The 18037-nt window shown below is 39.5% G+C and overlaps 1 protein-coding gene across 5 annotated transcripts in view; it reads right to left on the reverse strand.

Annotated features, from left to right (window-relative positions):
* The window catches only part of USP54 (ubiquitin specific peptidase 54), a 122740-nt gene extending 106143 nt beyond the window's left edge, over positions 1 to 16597 (reverse strand). The window contains exon 1 of one of the 5 annotated variants that reach the window (XM_004769431.3): positions 16483 to 16597. The gene's annotated coding sequence lies outside the window, so the exon portion shown is untranslated. The other 4 variants (XM_004769430.3, XM_004769429.3, XM_013044264.2 and 1 more) reach the window with 4 other exon arrangements.
* Positions 16598 to 18037: the final 1440 nt, after the last annotated feature.

Below are 18037 nucleotides of genomic sequence, written 5' to 3' on the forward strand. Positions count from 1 at the left end.
TAGGGTCCTGGGATCAAGTCCCATATCTGGGCTCCCTGCTCAGTGGGGTGTCTGCTTCTTCCTCTCCCTCTGTGTGCTCACTCTCTCTCGCTAACAAATGAATAAAAAAATCTTTTAAAAAAAAAAAAGAAATGTGCATATAAAAACAATACATTTTCTGTAGGCTTCTGAAGTAAACATATTGCAAATGCCCAGTCTGTATTCCTAAAAATTATATATTTTTATTTATTTTTAAAAACTACCATTTGTTTTTGTAAAAATAAAATAAAAAGAATATTAGACTTTTCATGGGCAACACAGGAAGAAAATAGCAATACCTTTAAATAATGAGGAAATTATTTCCAACAGAAAATTCTATTAAATAGAGTATTATTTTTTATATCGAGGATAGAATAAAAACATTTTCAAATATGCAAGATTTCAAAAAATTTAATTCTCATAAATTTTAACTCTCAGAGAGGTTCTGGAGAAGCAAGAAAGAAAATGACAAGTAATTCAGGAAACAGAATTCCCAGGAGGATAGTAAAAGGAAATCCCAGGGTGAGATCTATAGAACCAACCAACCCATGCTAGAGCAGAATATAGAATATACAGAATATACAAAGTAGATCTCTAAGGGTTAAAAAATAATTATAAATTATCTATTGGACTTGAATGAATGGGGCAGAGCCTTATGGTCCTGGCTGAGAGTCTGGGAATAATTTAGTAAGCTGAACTTTGAAAGCTGAGCAAGTAAAAAAAGCAAGGTAATTAATTATGCCTAAGGAAAATTAAAAGTTGTATGAGAAAATAATTATAATCATTATACATTATATAGCTCAGGTTCAATATTTGTGTAAAATAAAAAAATAATGATTTAGCCCCCCAAAATTACATAACCATATTGAGAATATAAGGGAAAAGACATATATGCATTTAAAAGAACCAAACACTCATCTTCTATGGCACTGTATACAGGTTTAATATTTTTTAAAAGCAAGTGTTACGACTATGCTATTAGAAATATTTAAGATCCAGGCACCTGGGTGGCTCGGTCAGTTAAGCATCTGCCTTCAGCTCAAGTACAATTTCAGGGTCCTTCCCAGTCCTGTATCAGACTCCCTGCTCAGTCTGCTTCTCCTTTTCCCTCTCCCTCCGCCCCCCATTTGTGTGCAATCTCTACCTCTCAAATAAATAAATAAAATCTTAAAAAATATATATATATTTAAGATATATGACTACGGTTTCCTCCAGAGGTGGGATAACTGCTATTTTTCCTTCTAAGCATATAATACTATTTGAATTTTTGAAACTACGGAGATGTGTTACCTTGATAAAAATAAGACAGAGTTCCTTGTAGGAAGAAGGAGGAAAGTCGGGTTTTGGCTTTATCTCAATTTTTTATATTTCTAAAAGAACAGATAAGAGCAGTTAATTCTGGATGATGGGATTATGGGTGTTTTATTATAATTGCAGTTTTAAAACTTATCAACACTACCTTCCACAAGTCCCCAAAGTTTCCTATATAAATGGCTTTCGGACCATTTACAATTCTGCCTGCCTTTCTTGGAGTGCTCTCAACTTTTGCCAGTGTCCATTTAAACAAACATGGAAAAATGTGTTTCCAACCTAGTACAAAAATACACTGGAACCAATACTTTTGTGACCTGGATAAACTTCTAATAATATAGCTGCCAAGTGTTTTTAGCAGCACATTACGTAGCCAGTTCATGCTACATTTGTAATTAACCAAAATTTCCAGATAATCTGTCACACTAACGAGTCTACCCAGCTCCTCCTGAGGGAGAAGGAATTCAGAATCTCAGAACTTGAGATTCTGAATTTAAACACAGAGATTATCTCTATTAAATTTAATTTCAGTTTGGGCCTACAATTTCATTCTATGGCTTTAATTTTTTTTTAAGATTTTATTTATTTATCAGAGAGAGAGAAGGGGAGAGAGCGAGCACAGGCAGACAGAATGGCAGGCAGAGGGAGAAGCAGGCTCCCTGCCGAGCAAGGAGCCCGATGTGGGACTCGATCCCAGGATGCTGGGATCATGACCTGAGCCGAAGGCAGCTGCTTAACCAACCGAGCCACCCAGGCGTCCCCATGGCTTTAATTTTTAAGGCTTTATTCATCATCTGCCATATTAACTACTCCTACAGTTTTGCAATACTTACATAATTAACATGTTTTGTTTTGTTTTTAATTTTAACTCTACCCAAGGTCCAAAAATAATCCACCAGAGATTTTCCTGGTGAAGCCAACAATCTAAGTGGGCCCAACTATTCAATCTTGTACACATTCACTTAATTTATCAGCCAAGCCATATTTTACTACATATCAGTCATAAATGCATCATAAAAAACTGTGTAAGTGTGGGATTATGACTATAACTAGAACAATTTTCTGACCTACTACCTCATACTTCTAAATAGAAGTAACAGAATTCAAGAACCGAAATAGAAGTAATTTTCGATAAATCACCTCATACAAATTCCTTTCATTTAGTATTCCATATCATCTATTTAATCATTTATAATTTTTCCAGGATTTAACATCCACTTTACAATTTTCCAAGTACTTTCTTCTTTTTGGATATCAGAACATTTGTCTCTCTTTGGTTTTTATGATTTCTCAGATAAACAACAGTGGCTCTGAGATCATCAATTAATTTAGTACTGTGAAATTTAAGTGAGCGTAGATTTAAATTCATTTTAAAACGTTCACTCTTTTCTTTTTTAAGATTTAATTAGTTATTTGTCAAAAAGAAAGAGAGCACAAGCAGACAGAGTGGCAGGCAAAGGCAGACGGAGAAGCAGGCTCCCGCCAAGTAAGGAGCCCGACGTGGGACTCGATTCCAGCACTCAATCCCTGGGATCATGACCTGAGCCAAAGGTAGCCACTTAACAGACTGAGCCACCCCAGGCATCCCTAAAGCATTCACTCTTAACTGGCTACAGTGTCTGGTTTACAACTTTTTGAAAGATTTTATTTATTTGAGAAAGCGAGCAAGCACAAGTGTGAGGGGAAGGGGCAGAAGGAGAGGGAGAAGCAGACTCCCAGCTGAGCACGGAGCCCAATGCAGGGCTCCACCCCAGGACTCTGGGATCATGACCTGACCCAAAAGCAGACACTTACCTGCCTGAGCCACCCAGGCACCCCTCTGGTTTAAAATTTGCTTTCTATTTTCTAGTTTGAAAATATCTGTCACCCTGGGGCACCTGGGTGGCTCAGTTAAGTGTCTGCCTTTGCTCAGGTTGTGATCCCAGGGTCCTGGGATCCAACCCCCATTAGGCCCCTTGCTTGGAGGGAAGCCTGCTTCGCTCACTCTCTCTCCCTCCCCTTGCTTATGTTCCTGCTCTCACTCTGTCAAATAAATAAATCAAATCTTAAAAAAAAAAAAAAAAAAAACTATCATCCTTGTTGCTAATAATGTATCTAGAACTTATTTTTTAAAGAACTTTACAATTTCTTAAAATCCTATAAATAGGTTAGATAGAAACTAATATACCATTATCCCATTTTATGCATAAGGAAGCTGAAGCACAGAGAAATTAAAATTATTTGCCCAAGGTCACAGAGCTATAGTGAACCAAAATCTTCCATCCCAGTCCAGAGCTCTTTTCATTAAGGCTATATGGATTTATAATATAAAACTACTTAAGATTGCACAAAAAATTTCTTGGTTAAGTGATGCCTGGGTGGCTCAGTTTGTTAAGCAGCTGCCTTTGGCTCAGGTCATGATCCCAGTATCCTGGGACAGACCCTAGGTCAAGCTTCCTGCTCAACTGGGAGCCTGTTTCCCCCTCTCTCTGCCCCTCCCCCAGGTTGTACGTGCTCCCTCTTCCTCTCTCTCTCTCAAATAAGTAAAATGTTTTTTAAAAATTCTCTTGCTTAGAAACTGATATTTTCGGGGGAGGGAAGGGTGTTTGTTTTTAGAGATTTTTATTTATTTGATAGAGACACAGTGAGAGAGGGAACACAAGCAGGCGGAGTGGGAGAGGGAGAAGCAGGCTCCCCACTGAACAAGGAGCCCAATGTGGGGCTGGATAGGCTGGATCCCAGGACCCTAGGATCATGACCTGAGCTGAAGGCAGATGCTTAACGACTGAGCCACGCGGGCGCCCCCAAAACTGATGTTTTGATTAGAGGCTGAGAGGGGTTAAAGAAAGGATATAGAAAGGAAGTGGGTGTGGCTATAAGAGGGCAACATAATGGATACTGTGGTGATGAAAATATTTTGTACTTTCACTGTATCAATGTCAATATCCTGGTTGATATATTGTACAATAGTTTTGCCAGGTGTTACTACTCAGGAAACCACATAAGGAGTATATCCGATCTCTTAGGGCACCTGGGTGGCTCTTTGGGTTAAGCCTCTGCCTTCAGCTCTCAGGTCATAATCTCAGGGTCCAGGGATCGAGCCCCACACTGGGCTCTCTGCTCAGCAGGGAGCCTGCTTCCCCCTCTCTCTCTGCCTGCTTCTCTGCCTGCTTGTGATCTCTCTGTCAAATAAATAAATAAAATCTTGAAAAATAAAGGAGGGTTATCAGATCTCTCCTCACTCGACGTGAATCTAGAATTATCTCAAAGTAAAAAGTCTAATAAAAATAATAATATTTCTTGGGCGCCTGGGTGACTCAGTGGGTTAGGCCGCTGCCTTCGGCTCAGGTCATGATCTCGGGGTCCTGGGATCGAGTCCCGCATCAGGCTCTGTGCTCGGCGGGGAGCCTGCTTCCTCCTCTCTCTCTCTCTCTCTCTCTGCCTGCCTCTCTGCCTACTTGTGATCTCTCTCTGTCGAATAGATAAATAAAATCTTTTAAAAGAAAAAAAGAAAATAATAATATTTTCTTTTTTTAAGCCAATTTCACTTTATTTATTCACTTATTTAGAGAATGCACGTGTATATGATGGGGCAGGAGGGTGGGGAGAAGGGGTAGAGAGAGAGAAAATCTCAAGCAGACTCCCTACTGAGCAGGGAGCCCTACACCAGGCTCAATCCAAAGACCCCGAGACCATAACCCAAGCTGAAACCAAGAGTCAGATGTACAACCGAGCCACCCAGACACCCCTAAACCAATTTCATTTTAAAGAGCCTTACTTAAAGTAAATAGCATATGTAAATTAAAACAAAATAAAAAAAATAATGCATACAGCTCTGAAAGCCAGCACAGCAGACTCCAAAAGTAGGACAAGTCCCATCCACTGAAGCTCAAAAAAGTCATAAAGAAAAAAATGTCCATCTCTGGAAATTAAAAAGGAGACCCCAGAACTCTTATTTCCTAAAGCAGCAAAATCAAACAAGACAGTATGAAAAATAAATTATTAAGTCACCTCAAAAAGAATCATTAAAGTTAAAACCACCAAAGCTTTCCTCGACCCACCACTTTACTGTAATCCTCAACTTAGACAAAGACTGAGTGTCAATGTGTGTCACCTTCAACCTGATATTCACAGCTACATGTTTCAAAAGAGTCCCAAAACTGCTTCTATTTTTTTGCTACTCACGAACTGCCTGAAGCTTCAACCATTTCCTGCTTCTCCCAGCTGCAGGACTTGCAATTAGGAAAACATTCACTCAGCGTCTAGAGCAGGTCTGGTTAGAAGGATGAGCTCATCCCTTCAGATACGTACCTGATCCTCAGGAAGCTGCTCCTCCTCCAACGAACAGGTCTTTGTATGTTTAAAGTGAAACCCACAAAAAATATAAATAAATAAATAAATAAGTAAAGTGACACCCACAACCTGTGCAACCACTTGGCCAGAACTAGAACAAGTCCTTCCCTATACAAGCCTGGTACCATGGAATCATTTCCTGTTATAGCCACTTCACACAACCACAAAGTTCAGACAGCAGTTACGGCCTCACTAGAGGAGGATTACATTTTCAGCTCCAGTGGAGGTCAGGGTCAGGCCCTTCACTGCTACTCAGTGAACATTGAGCTGTTTGTTTCAACAGGTCCCTACCCTGCATCGAACCTCACCAGAATTAACCCCATTCTCCAGAATTAAACTTACTTTCCTGTACCAGGAATTGTAATGCTTGTACATCTCTTACTATTTGTTCTGTCCACAAGTCTCTATTAACTAAGGCAGCTAAATGTACTATATGCAGTTAGAAATAAATACTGAAACCTCAAGTCTGTTACTCAGGTTCACTACTTCTAAGAAAACATCTATTCTGTCAAAGCTATCTATTTATTGGTAAAGGATCCTAACAATCTTAACCCAAAAGATATGTAGACATCATTTCAAAATAATATATAGGTACTAAATATCTTCAATCAGAAGTACCTGGGTACCAAGTAGTCATTCAACAAATATTTCTGTATACCTTTATGTACAGCCATCTCTGAGAGGAAGATGAACCAGGTTTCAACTTAAAAAAATCTAAGAAGTATCTCTTTCTGCCTTAGCCTTCCACAGGACCTCAGCAGTATTTTTACTTCTGCCACAATAAGCTTCTAATACACTAATAGGCTACAGAGTATAAACTAGTCAGAGAAGTATTAAATTCATGAGTGGTTACCTTTGAGAGATGACAGGGGACTTGCAACCAAGAAGGGGAAACTTTTGTTCTATAAAGCCCAGGTGAGGGGCACCTGGGTGGCTAAGTGGGTTAAGCCTTTGCCTTCGGCTCAGGTCATGATCTCAGGGTCCTGTGATCAAGCCCCGCATTGGGCTCTCTGCTCAGTAGGGAGCCTGCTCCCCCCCCCCTCTCTCTGCCTGCCTCTCTGTCTACTTGTAATCTTGTGATCTGTCTGTCAAATAAATAAATAAAATCTTAAAAAAAAAAAGCCCAGGTGAAAGGATGAAAAAATAATAAGCTACAGAAAATATTTGCAAACCACATATTCAGCAAAGAACTAGTACCTAGGTTATATAAAGACTTCTCAAAACTCAACAGTAAAATATCAAGCAAGCCAATTAGAAAATGGGCACAAGATATAAAGAGATTTTTCAACAAAGAGAATATATAAGCGGCAAATAAGCAACTGAAAAGATGTTCAACATTATTAGCTATCAGGGAAATGAAAATCAGAACCACAATCCAGTATCACAGCACATATATCAGAATGGCTAAAATAAAAAGGAGTGACACCACCAAATGCTGGTGAAGGTGCAAGAAACTGGTTCAATGATACACTGCTGATGGGAATGTAATATTTACTTTAGGGGTGCCTGGGTGGCTCAGTCAGTTAAGCATCTGCCTTCAGCTCGGGTCATGGTCCCAGGGCTCTGGAATCGAGCTCTGCTTCTCCCTCTCCCATTCCCCCTGCTTGTGTTCCCTCTCTTGCTCTCTCTCTCTCTCTGATAAATAAATATACAAAAGCTTTAAAAATAAATAAAAATAAAAATATGTAAAAAGTACTTAAATACTGAAACATGGATTTCAGAAAAGTTCACTCATTGCACACCAACAACTGGGCTAATTGTTTTTTTCTCGAAAGCCACTTGTCTATAAAGAACATTTATATAGCCAAACAGAAAGAAATATGAAAAACTCTGAAAAAGCAACAGAAGATTAAAAACTTTTTTTTAAAGATTTTATTTATTTATTTGACAGAGAGAGATCACAAGTAGACAGAGAGGCAGGCAGAGAGAGAGGGAAGCAGGCTCCCTGCTGAGCAGAGAGCCTGATACGGAACTCGATCCCAGGACCCCAAGATCATGACCTGAGCCAAAGGCAGAGGCTTAACCCACTGAGCCACCCAGGCACCCCTAAAATCTTTTTTTTAAAGATAAGAAAGTTTTTGTATATACTACAATCATATAAATGTTTATGTTCATGTCTGATATAAATGAGAATGAGAGAGAGTTCACAAATTTACTATATGGCACTGTCCCCAAAACAAAAAATTTAGATAGCCATTTCTATAGATGTACTCCCTGGGAGAAAAAGACTGAAAAGTGAACCTCAACGTGAATTCTACTTTCCCACTAATTTTCAATAAACATAAAAACTGTGTCCATATTTTTCATATTAATAAATCAACTTAAAATCTTAGTGAAGATAAGATCAGGCTGGTGACTGGCTCAACATTAACCTAGACATTAAAATCCATTTTAAGTATTTCTTCTACGCTTGGGTGGCTCAGTGGGTTAAAGCCTCTGCATTAGGCTCAGGTCATGATCCCAGGGTCCTGGGATTGAGGCCCGCATCAGGCTCTCTGCTCAGCAGGGAGCCTGCTTCCCCCTCTCTCTCTCTGCCTGCCTCTCTGCCTACTTGTGATCTGTCAAATAAATAAATAAAATCTTTTAAAAAAATTAAAAAACAGATTAAAAAAAAAAGTTTTCATTTTGTATGCCAAAATGAAAACTGCCATAGACACCAGCTATAATATATGACTATCTTGAAAATCCAAAGGAATCAAATGAAAAAATCATTGTATTTAATAAAAGCATTTAGTAAGGAAATCCAATTCAAGATCAACATAAAAGAATCAACAGCTTTACTATATGTCAGCAATAACCAATTTTTTAAAATGTCATAAGGTAAAAGATCCCAATTGCCACAACAACTTTAAATAACTGTAAAAGACTTAAAAATTAGACATGTTCAAGATTAATATGAAGAGAACTATAAACTTTTCTGAAGGATTTTTTCTTAAGTTGAATAAAGAGAATATCCTGTTTCTAAAAAAAAAAAAAAAACTTATATTTATTTACTTGAAAGAGAGAGAGTGAGACAGCATGAGAGGGGAGAGGGTCAGAGGGAGAAGGAGACTCCCGACTGCGCACAGAGCCTGATGCAGGACTCCATCCTGGGACTCCAGGATCATGTCCCAAGCCAAAGGCAGTCGCTTAACCAACTGAGCCACCCAGGCACCCAAGAATATCCTGTTTCTAAATGGGAAGTCTCAACATTGTAAAGATATAAATTGTCCCATAAAGTAAATAATCTTTCTGTTTCAACTGAAATCCCAATTACAGTTCCAACAGAATTTTTGTTTGTAATGAAACCGGAGAGGCTAATTCTGAAAGAAAAAGTCTCTTACATATATTCTAAGACTGAGAGGGGAACTGACCTTCAAACACACAGTAAATCAGCAAAAATTAAAACTGGATGATACTGGTATACCTGGCTGGCTCAGTCACTGCAGCATGCAACTCCTGATCTCAGGGTTGTCAGTTCAAGCTCCACATTCACTGGGTGTAGAGATTACTTTTAAAAAATCTTTTAAAGGGGTACCTGGGTGGCTCAGTGGGTTAAAGCCTCTGCCTTTGGCTCAGGTCATTATCCCAGGGTCCTGGGATCAAGCCCCACATCGGGCTCTCTGCTCAGTAGGGAGCCTGCTTCCTTCTCTCTCTGCTTGCTTCTCTGCCTACTTATGATCTCTGTCAAATATAAATAAAATCTTAAAAAAAAAAACTTTTGAAAAAGATGGGACTATATGAATATAAAAATTTTATTACATCAATAGACACCGTACACATAATGCAATACACTGGAGAAAATATGTGCTATATATATATATATAAATATGTGTGTGTGTGTGTATATATATATATATATATATAAAATACAGATTTGCATCCACATACATATAAAGAGTTCTTATTAATCAATAGGTAAAAGAAAAAGCTTCAAAAAGGCAAGGAATAGAAATTTCACAGAAATAAATATAATAGCCAATAAAGAAATTTAAAGATGATCTAACTCCCAAGTAGTCTAAAAACTGCAAATTAAAGCAAAAAATTTTGACTACCATATTGGTAAAAATGTACGAGATTGATAATACCGGGGCACCTGGATGGCTCAGTGGCTTAAACCTCTGCCTTCAGCTCAGGTCATAGTCTCAGGGTCCTGGGATCAAGTCCCACATGAGGCTCTCTGCTCAGCAAGGAGCCTGCTTCCCCCTCTCTCTCTGCCTGCCTCTCTGCCTAGTTGTGATCTCTCTCTCTGTCAAATAAATAAATTAAATTAAAATTTTTAAAAAAGATCAATAATACCAAGTGTTGGGGTGCCTGGGTGGCTCAGTGGGTTAAGCCGCTGCCTTCGGCTCAGGTCATGATCTCAGAGTCCTGGGATCGAGCCCCGCATCGGGCTCTCTGCTCGGCAGGGAGCCTGCTTCCTCCTCTCTCTGTGCCTGCCTCTCTGCCTGCTTGTCATCTCTCTCTGTCAAATAAATAAATAAAATCTTTAAAAAAAAAAATAATACCAAGTGTTGGCAAGTAGGTAAGGATATAGGTGCTTTCATAAACTGCTGGTGCAATGCATAATAGTACACAGACTATTTGAAGGGCAGAGTGGCAATACCTTTGAAAATATATATACATTTCAAGCAACAATCCTAGCCACTACTCCAGAGGTATTTCTAGAACATTTACACAAGACACAAGAATAAGAGATGTTCATTTCAGGGGCGCCTGGGTGGCTCAGTGGGTTAAAATCTCTGCCTTCTACTCAGGTCATGATCTCAGGGTCCTGGGATCGAGCCCCACATCAGGCTCTCTCTGCTCAGCAGGGAGCCTGCTTCCCCCCATCTGCTCTCTCTGCCTGCCTCTCTGCCTACTTGTGATCTCTCTGTGTAAAATAAATTAAATCTTAAAAAAAAAAAAGAGATGTTCATTTTAGTTGGTAAATGCAAAATGGATTATTTAAGTGGATAACTTAAGTGTCCATCAATAAAAGAAGTTAAATAAATTGCAGGAATTCAAAATGAAATATTATCAGCAGTTAAAAAGTGTGTATTAACAGGATGAGAGCTCACAGGCACATAACTAAATTAAAAAAAAAAGAACTGCAGAAAAAATACTATCCTTCATAAAGAGCTATAAATAGTTACATAAATTATAAATGGCATAGAAAAATCACTGGATGAAAACCCACCAACAGAATATTCTAGAAAGGGGTCCTTTGCTCCTTAGCCTCTACATAAATTTCTTTAATTTTTTTTCTCTTAAAGTATACAATTTAAATATTTATAAAAATTGGGGCATCTGGGGCACCTGGGTGGCTCAGTGGGTTAAAGCCTCTGCCTTCAGCTCAGGTCGTGATCCCAGTGTCCTTGGATCATGCCCCACATGGGGCTCTCTGCTCAGCAGGGAGTCTTCCTCCCGCCCTCCCCCACCACCCCGCCTGACTCTCTGCCTACTTGTAATCTCTGTCTGCCAAATAAACAAATAAAATCTTTAAAAAAAAAAATTGGGGCATCTGCTGGCTCAGTTGGTAAGAGCATACAACTCTTGATCTCGGGGTTGTAGGTTTGAGCCCCATGTTGGATGTAGAGATTACTTAAAAATAAAAAAAATATTTTAAAAAAATTAAGTGTTTGGGGCCCCTGACTGGCTCAGTCAATAGAACACACATTTTTGATCCTCGGGTTATAAGTTCAAGTCCAACCTCGGGTGCAGAGTTACTTAAAAATAAAATCTTTAAAAAAAAAAAAAAAAGAAACAAGATGGGATTGGGAGGGAGACAAATCATAAGAGACCTTAATCTCACAAAACAAACTGAGAGTTGCAGGGGGAAGTGGGTAAGGAGAGGGTGGTTGGGTTATGGACGTTGGGGAGGGTACGTGCTATGGTGAGTGCTGTGAATTGTGTAAGCCTAATGATTCACAGACCTGTACCTCTGGGGCAAATAACACATTATATGTTAATAAAAATAATTTTTTAAAAAAGATTAAAGAAACATAAACAGTGAAGTCTAGAGAGAAAAACAAATATGGAAATATGTTCAACTTCACAGGCAATCAAAGAAATCGAAACTTAAACTGAGATATCATGAGGTGCCTGGGTGGCTCAGTGGGTTAAAGCCTCTGCCTTCGACTCAGGTCATGATCCCAGGGTCCTGGGATTGAGCCCCGCATCGGGCTCTCTGCGCGGCAGGGAGCCTGCTTCCCTTCCTCTCTCTCTCTCTGCCTGCCTCTCTGCCTGCTTATGATCTCTGTCAAATAAATAAATAAAATCTTTTAAAAAATAAAATAAAATGAGATATCACTTTTTACCCATCAAATAAACGGTTTTTAATTTGTTCAATCTCTATTTATTATTGTTGATGTAAATTCTGGGAAAATAATACTTTTTCCCACTTCCATCCCTGGAGGAGTGTAAATGAATAGAATCTTTCCAGAGAGTATGTGCATCAAAGTGAAAGAAAAGGTCTTCTTTTGTGGAGGTTGAGAGTTAACAGAATACTTTTAGACCATTATCCACTTGACACATTCTCAACTACTCTCAGTTTTCAACCTTTCTGGGATAGAAGTTCCATACTCTGCCCTCAAGGGTCTTCCTCTCATCTCACTCTTTTACTCTAAACCTTTCTTAGAAAAATGTCTCAATGCCTCAAAAATAAGTCACATGAAAAACATGGGCACTCAGCCCACTTAGTTAAAAGATGTTAGAAAACACAGAATTTTCTTCATACCCCCATGCTATTCCAGCCTATAGATGTAGAACCATTGCAGAAAGTCAACTCACTGGAAAAACCCTCACCTGACTCAACTTCAAATCTCTATGTGTGTATTAAGAATATTATGTATTACAGGGGCACCCAGGTGGCTCAGTCAGTTGAACATCCTGGTTTTGGCTCAGGTCATGATCTCGGGGTCCTGAGATCGAGCCCCAAGTTGCATTCCATGTTCAGCGGGGAGTCAGCTTGGGGATTCTCTCTCTCTGCCCCTCCCTCACTCACTCATGCTTCCATTCACATGCACTCTCTCTCTAAAACAAACAAACAAATAAATCTTTAAGAATAAAGAATACTATGTATTACAACATAGTTATATCCCTCCACTTTTTTTAAGGCAGATCAACATTTGTTAAAATGGGCCAATAATGCAGCTAGATACAAAAAAGTGAAACAGAGGAGCACCTGGGGGCTCAGCCAGTTAAGTGTCTGCCTTCAGCTCAGGTCATGATCCCAGGGTCCTGGGATTGAGCCCTACATGGGGCTCCCTGCTCAGTAGGAAGCCTGCTTTTCCCTCTCCCACTCCCCCTGCTTGTGTTCCCTCTCTGTCTCTCCCTCTGTCAAATAAATAAATAAAATCTTTAAAACAAAAAGAAAGTGAAACAGAAATATAACAAACTAAATGTAAGAAGCTTCTGAATAAACAACCTGAACGCATTTATTTTAAGTATAAGTAGGAAGTATAAGAACACTATAAAGGAAACATATAATCAGTTTGTACTCTGTCAGCAGCCTCCTGACAACAGCGGTTTCCTGAAAGTAGCTGAGAGCACCTATACCTCTATGTATAGCAATTATTAAATATAATTTAGCAATGTGATACAGTTGAAGAAATACTTAATTGGAAGTCAGGACACCTGGGACATTGCAGCTGTGTGACTTTGGCAAGTCACTGAAAAGTTCCTCTAGGCTTCAGTTTCCTTAATATAAAAGGAAATGGATTGGACTCATCCACCTCTAATCATTAAGTCTAGATCTAAGTATTAACAGTGATGGTATCTATCACTCTCATTTAGATTTCTAAAGAAACCATATATTAAGATATAAAATTTGAATTCCAACCAGAAAATCACATTTTGGACTTTAGAATATAGAGTTTAGAAAGTCTGAATGCAAATATATAAATACATGTGATATGTATATACATTTTTCTCAATACAAAAAAAGCAATATAAGAAAAGTGTTTGACAAGGGGCGCCTGGGTAGCTCAGGGGGTTAAGCCTCTGCCTTCGGCTCAGGTCATGATCTCAGGGTCCTGGGATCCAGCCCCGCATCGGGCTCTCTGCTTGGCAGGGAGCCCACTTCCCCTCACTCTCTGCCTGCCTCTCTGCCTACTTGTGATCTCTCTCTGTCAAATAAATAAATAAAATCTTAAAAAAAAAAAAAAAGGAAAGAAAAGAAAGTGTTTGACAAAATCTCTTAAATTCTGTTACAATAAAATTTGCCCTACACTGAATGTGAAGATAGATAACCGTTTCCATTATTAAAATGATCACTTTCTAGAAGACTGCAACCATTAACAATTGCTTGTTACAACTATTTTCCCAAACACAGTTCCCTATACAATTATATACAACATGAATATGGCAATTTACTCAATTCTCTGTATAATACAAATTTCATATTTAGTATCATGTTAATATTTAAATTTGTTCCCATATATAGTGTAAATATGTGAGGGAGAAATATCTATGAACAAAGATAAAGAGATTGAATTCTGGTCTTTGTGCCAATTCCACCTTTAATCTCTGGCCCCCCCAATCCCAAGGTACCCTCCCTGCAAAAGAAAGGAATCTTGCTTAGGTTTCTCCAAGCACACATATTTCCAACTCCAAACCCTAAATCTGCCATTTACTAGCTCTGTGATCTTTAGCAACTTCCTTAATTTTTAAGCTTCCATTTTCTTGTCTTTAAAATTGTAGTACCAGCTGAAGAGTAAAGTTATAAAGTTAAAATGAGATAATGTGCCTGGCACACTAATAATTAATCAACAAATATCAGTTATTACCTTATTGTTGACTTAAGAACATACAGTGGTATTTAAGAGTACAAAAGACTTAAATTATCAACTGACCTGTGAATTTTCTCAAGCTTTCATTATAACTTTTCTCTCTTCTGAGAAACATATGTTCTACTTATGCAGCACAGTTTAGAATTTGCTCAATGTTTTGTAATTTTCGAAATTATTTCTTCCTTTTTAGTCTTGTCAACTAGGTAAACTCTTGAGGGCAAGAACCTTGTTTCACAAGCTTGGTTTCACATATTGTGCTTATTACATTGTAATTATTTGTTCTCTGTCACTCTCCCTTCCTAGATTCTAAGCATTGCAAGACAGAGAGCAAAGCTTATCCTGAGGCTTTATAATCACACAAAATAGGTCTCAATAAATGTTTGCTGAATGGGTAAATGAGTGAATGAATTCCCCCCCCCACCCCAATGCCTAACACCATACTCTATACATAATAGGAACTCAGTAAAGCTCCTTAATGGATTCATGCAGCAATCTTTTGGACCCAACAACATAAAGCTGCATCTTGCCTCAGAAAAGCATTTCTATTTTAAAGTTTAGCTCTGAATATTACAAATTTAAAGTTTTAGTCTAACACATATCAAATAAATAGGTCAAATGACCACATCAAGGCTAGTGCGAGAAGGATTTAAAAGCCATTATTCTAATTAATGAATTTGTGAACCTCAACATGGAAAATCCAGTTACATAATCAAGAGAGGTTATACCCTGCAAATTTATACCTACAAAAGATAGTGAGAAAAATTATCAGAAAGTTTGTATCTGGAGACTGAAATGGGTAGGTTATTTTTATGCCTGAATTGAAGCCATTGTTTGCACTAGAAATAAAGAGTTCAGAAGCAAAGTGGTCCCAACCCCTCTCCACAAAACAATTCTGAGACTCAGAAACTAAATATTTTGCCCACTCCTTGATTTTAACTCCTGGGAGATTCCTTTTATTCTCAAATCAGCAGATATTCAAAACTTGTTCTGTCTCTTAAAAAACAAACAAAAACCTTCATCCGTTTCTTAAAAGGCAAATAACCTGAACATGCACACTTTGGGGACACTCCGTTTTATATTCAACTTAACTAAATCTATCCCTAGTGTTCAGCTTGCTGCTGGTGCTGCTGCAATAGAAACACTTTTCTTAGTTTTTAAATTACATTCGTGGAAGGCTTAAGTGTCGTACTGCACATTCTTCTACAGTATCAGCTAAACTGGTTTTACACTGCATATATAATCTCATAAGTACACCGTAAAGGAATTCTATACTTGAATGAAACTGGGAAGAAACGTGATCTCAGCACACACACCCCTTTTTCCAACTCAATACGCTCCAGAGGACGCACATCTTAGTGTTTTTTTTTTTTTCCTTCAAGAATTTCTCTCCCGCCCCCACCCCACACTTTACAGTAGCAATCATTCATTATCCCACTCACAGTCTCTCCGCAGAAAGAACCTCACCAACTAATACTAGTTCACCAGGACCCTACTTCCACATCTCACAGACTGTGGGGAATTTCTTTGGAAGGGGCGGGTGATAGTGGAGGTTCCGGACGCCACCATTCCCGCCACGCCATTTAGGACCCAGGTCCTGGCGCGCAGTCCTAGACCAGCGTTCCGCGGACCCTCAGGGGCTGCGAAGGGTCCGATACCGGCCCCCATCCCCCAGTGCAAAGCAAACCGGGCCCAACCTCCGTGCTCCCATTCAACATACCCACCTCTTCTCGATACCCCATTTCTTCCCACTTACTCCTCGATGTAGTCCGGTGCCTTTATCCAGTTCTGAGTCCGCGTAACCCTCTTCCTGCCAATACACACACCCTCCACGCTCCGGCCCCTGCCCCTTGAACCCTACTACACCCGGGTCCCTCCCACTGGACCTCCCGGCAGCTCTAGCCCTCCGTGAGTGCCCTAGTACAGACCGGCGTCAGTTCCCTGTACACACGGGACCTAGGTTATCCCTCACACGTCACACTTGGGCCCATTCCTCCCTACCTACTCCACAACCAGGGCTACCCCCTGCACCCCGTTACCTCCGACCCCGCCCCCCTGAGGGTGTCGCACTCACAGCTCCTGCCGCCGCATCCTTAACCGCCGCGGCTGCTATAGCTACAGGGAGCCAAGGCAACCAGCTCTCGCGACACTTTCCTCAGCTAACGGCGAGAACAGCCGAGAAGAGCTTCTCGCAAGAAAGTAAACGAGTCAAGCTCGAGAAGGGTAAGTATGTCTCGCGATAGTAGTTGGTAAGATGGCGGCCGCCAGGCGTTTTAGGGGTGGCCTGGAAAGCTCTGGTAGTTGGTGAGAGCAAAGAAAGATCTGGAGGGAAAGAGTCGGAAAACTACTGCAGGGAGCACGGGCTGAGCTGGGGGAAGTTAGTATGGCGAAACCTGCATTGGAATAACTTCAGGGATGTGGCATCCTCCAAGTGCCTCGAAGTTAGAGTAATGTCGCCTTTAGTTGAAGTTTAGATTTCCAGGCATTTTCCTTATGCTTACAGAGTGGTTAGAGATGGAGTGAGCAAGCCAGAAATTGACCTTGCCATCTTCTCATAACCTTCTTACAAGTAGTTTTCATTCGTTCTTCTCACACTAGTTTGCAAATGGTATTTGGTTTCACAGAAATACTGTTTGATAGGGGTCCCCCACTCCTCAGTTCGCCAGACCAAAATATGAAATAAACGGTTTTTTAAAAAATCGAACAAAAGAGCAGGTGTTTGGCCTTGGATACGGGAAGGGGACCGCACTGGTCTGTGATTTGAACTTTGCACTTGTTGCTTGCCGCTCTGTGGACATATTCTTAACTCCTGGCTCAGTATTTAGTTGTAGGTCTTTCTCTCTGCTCTCAGACAACCGTAAAAGCAGATTGAATAGCATCTGGAACAGAAGATGGATTTAAAGAACGTTGGTGAGCTTGGTCTGAAGATAGTGAATTGTCTCAATTGATTGTTTTACAGATAGAACTCCTTGTTCTACTATTTCTCCATTCTCACTGCTGCACTTGACTTAAAAACAAGAAAAAACGTTGGTGAACAAGGAAGAGTAAAACAGAAAAATAAAAGTGGGAAGTTCACATTCTTCCGTCAAAGCCCCTGAATAGTTCTGATAGTCTAGATCAATACTGTCTGGTAGAAATATATTGTGAGTTGCATTATGTGACTTAAAATTTCTAGTGGCCACGTTTTCAAAAAGTAAGAAATATGAAATTTAACCCAACATATTCAAAATCTTTCAATACGTGAACAATATTTTAAATTTTTAAAAATATTTTGAAATTATTGACGTATTTTACTTTTTTCATATTAAGTCTTCAAAATTTGAGGTTTATATTTACAGAGCATCTCAATTTCAACTAGGCACATTTCAAGAGCTCAATGACTTCATGTGACTAGTTATTAGTACCGGAAAGGAAAGCTCTAGACCACAGACTAGAGAATACCCTACCTGGGTGACTGGGGGATTGTATTATGGGCATTGTGTTTTCTGTAGAAGAAATTCTTGAAGTGGCTAATTCAAATGATTGCAGAAGCTAGGCAAGTAACAAAGATAATCTACGGAAAAAAAAAAAGGTAGTAGTGGGGACTAGGACTCATTGGAGAGTACGAGCACCTATCTAAAGGATAGCTG

Source organism: Mustela putorius, unplaced genomic scaffold (assembly GCF_011764305.1).
Source record: "Mustela putorius furo isolate JIRA1106 unplaced genomic scaffold, ASM1176430v1.1 tig00000698_pilon_pilon_pilon, whole genome shotgun sequence".
Taxonomy (NCBI): domain Eukaryota; kingdom Metazoa; phylum Chordata; class Mammalia; order Carnivora; family Mustelidae; genus Mustela; species Mustela putorius.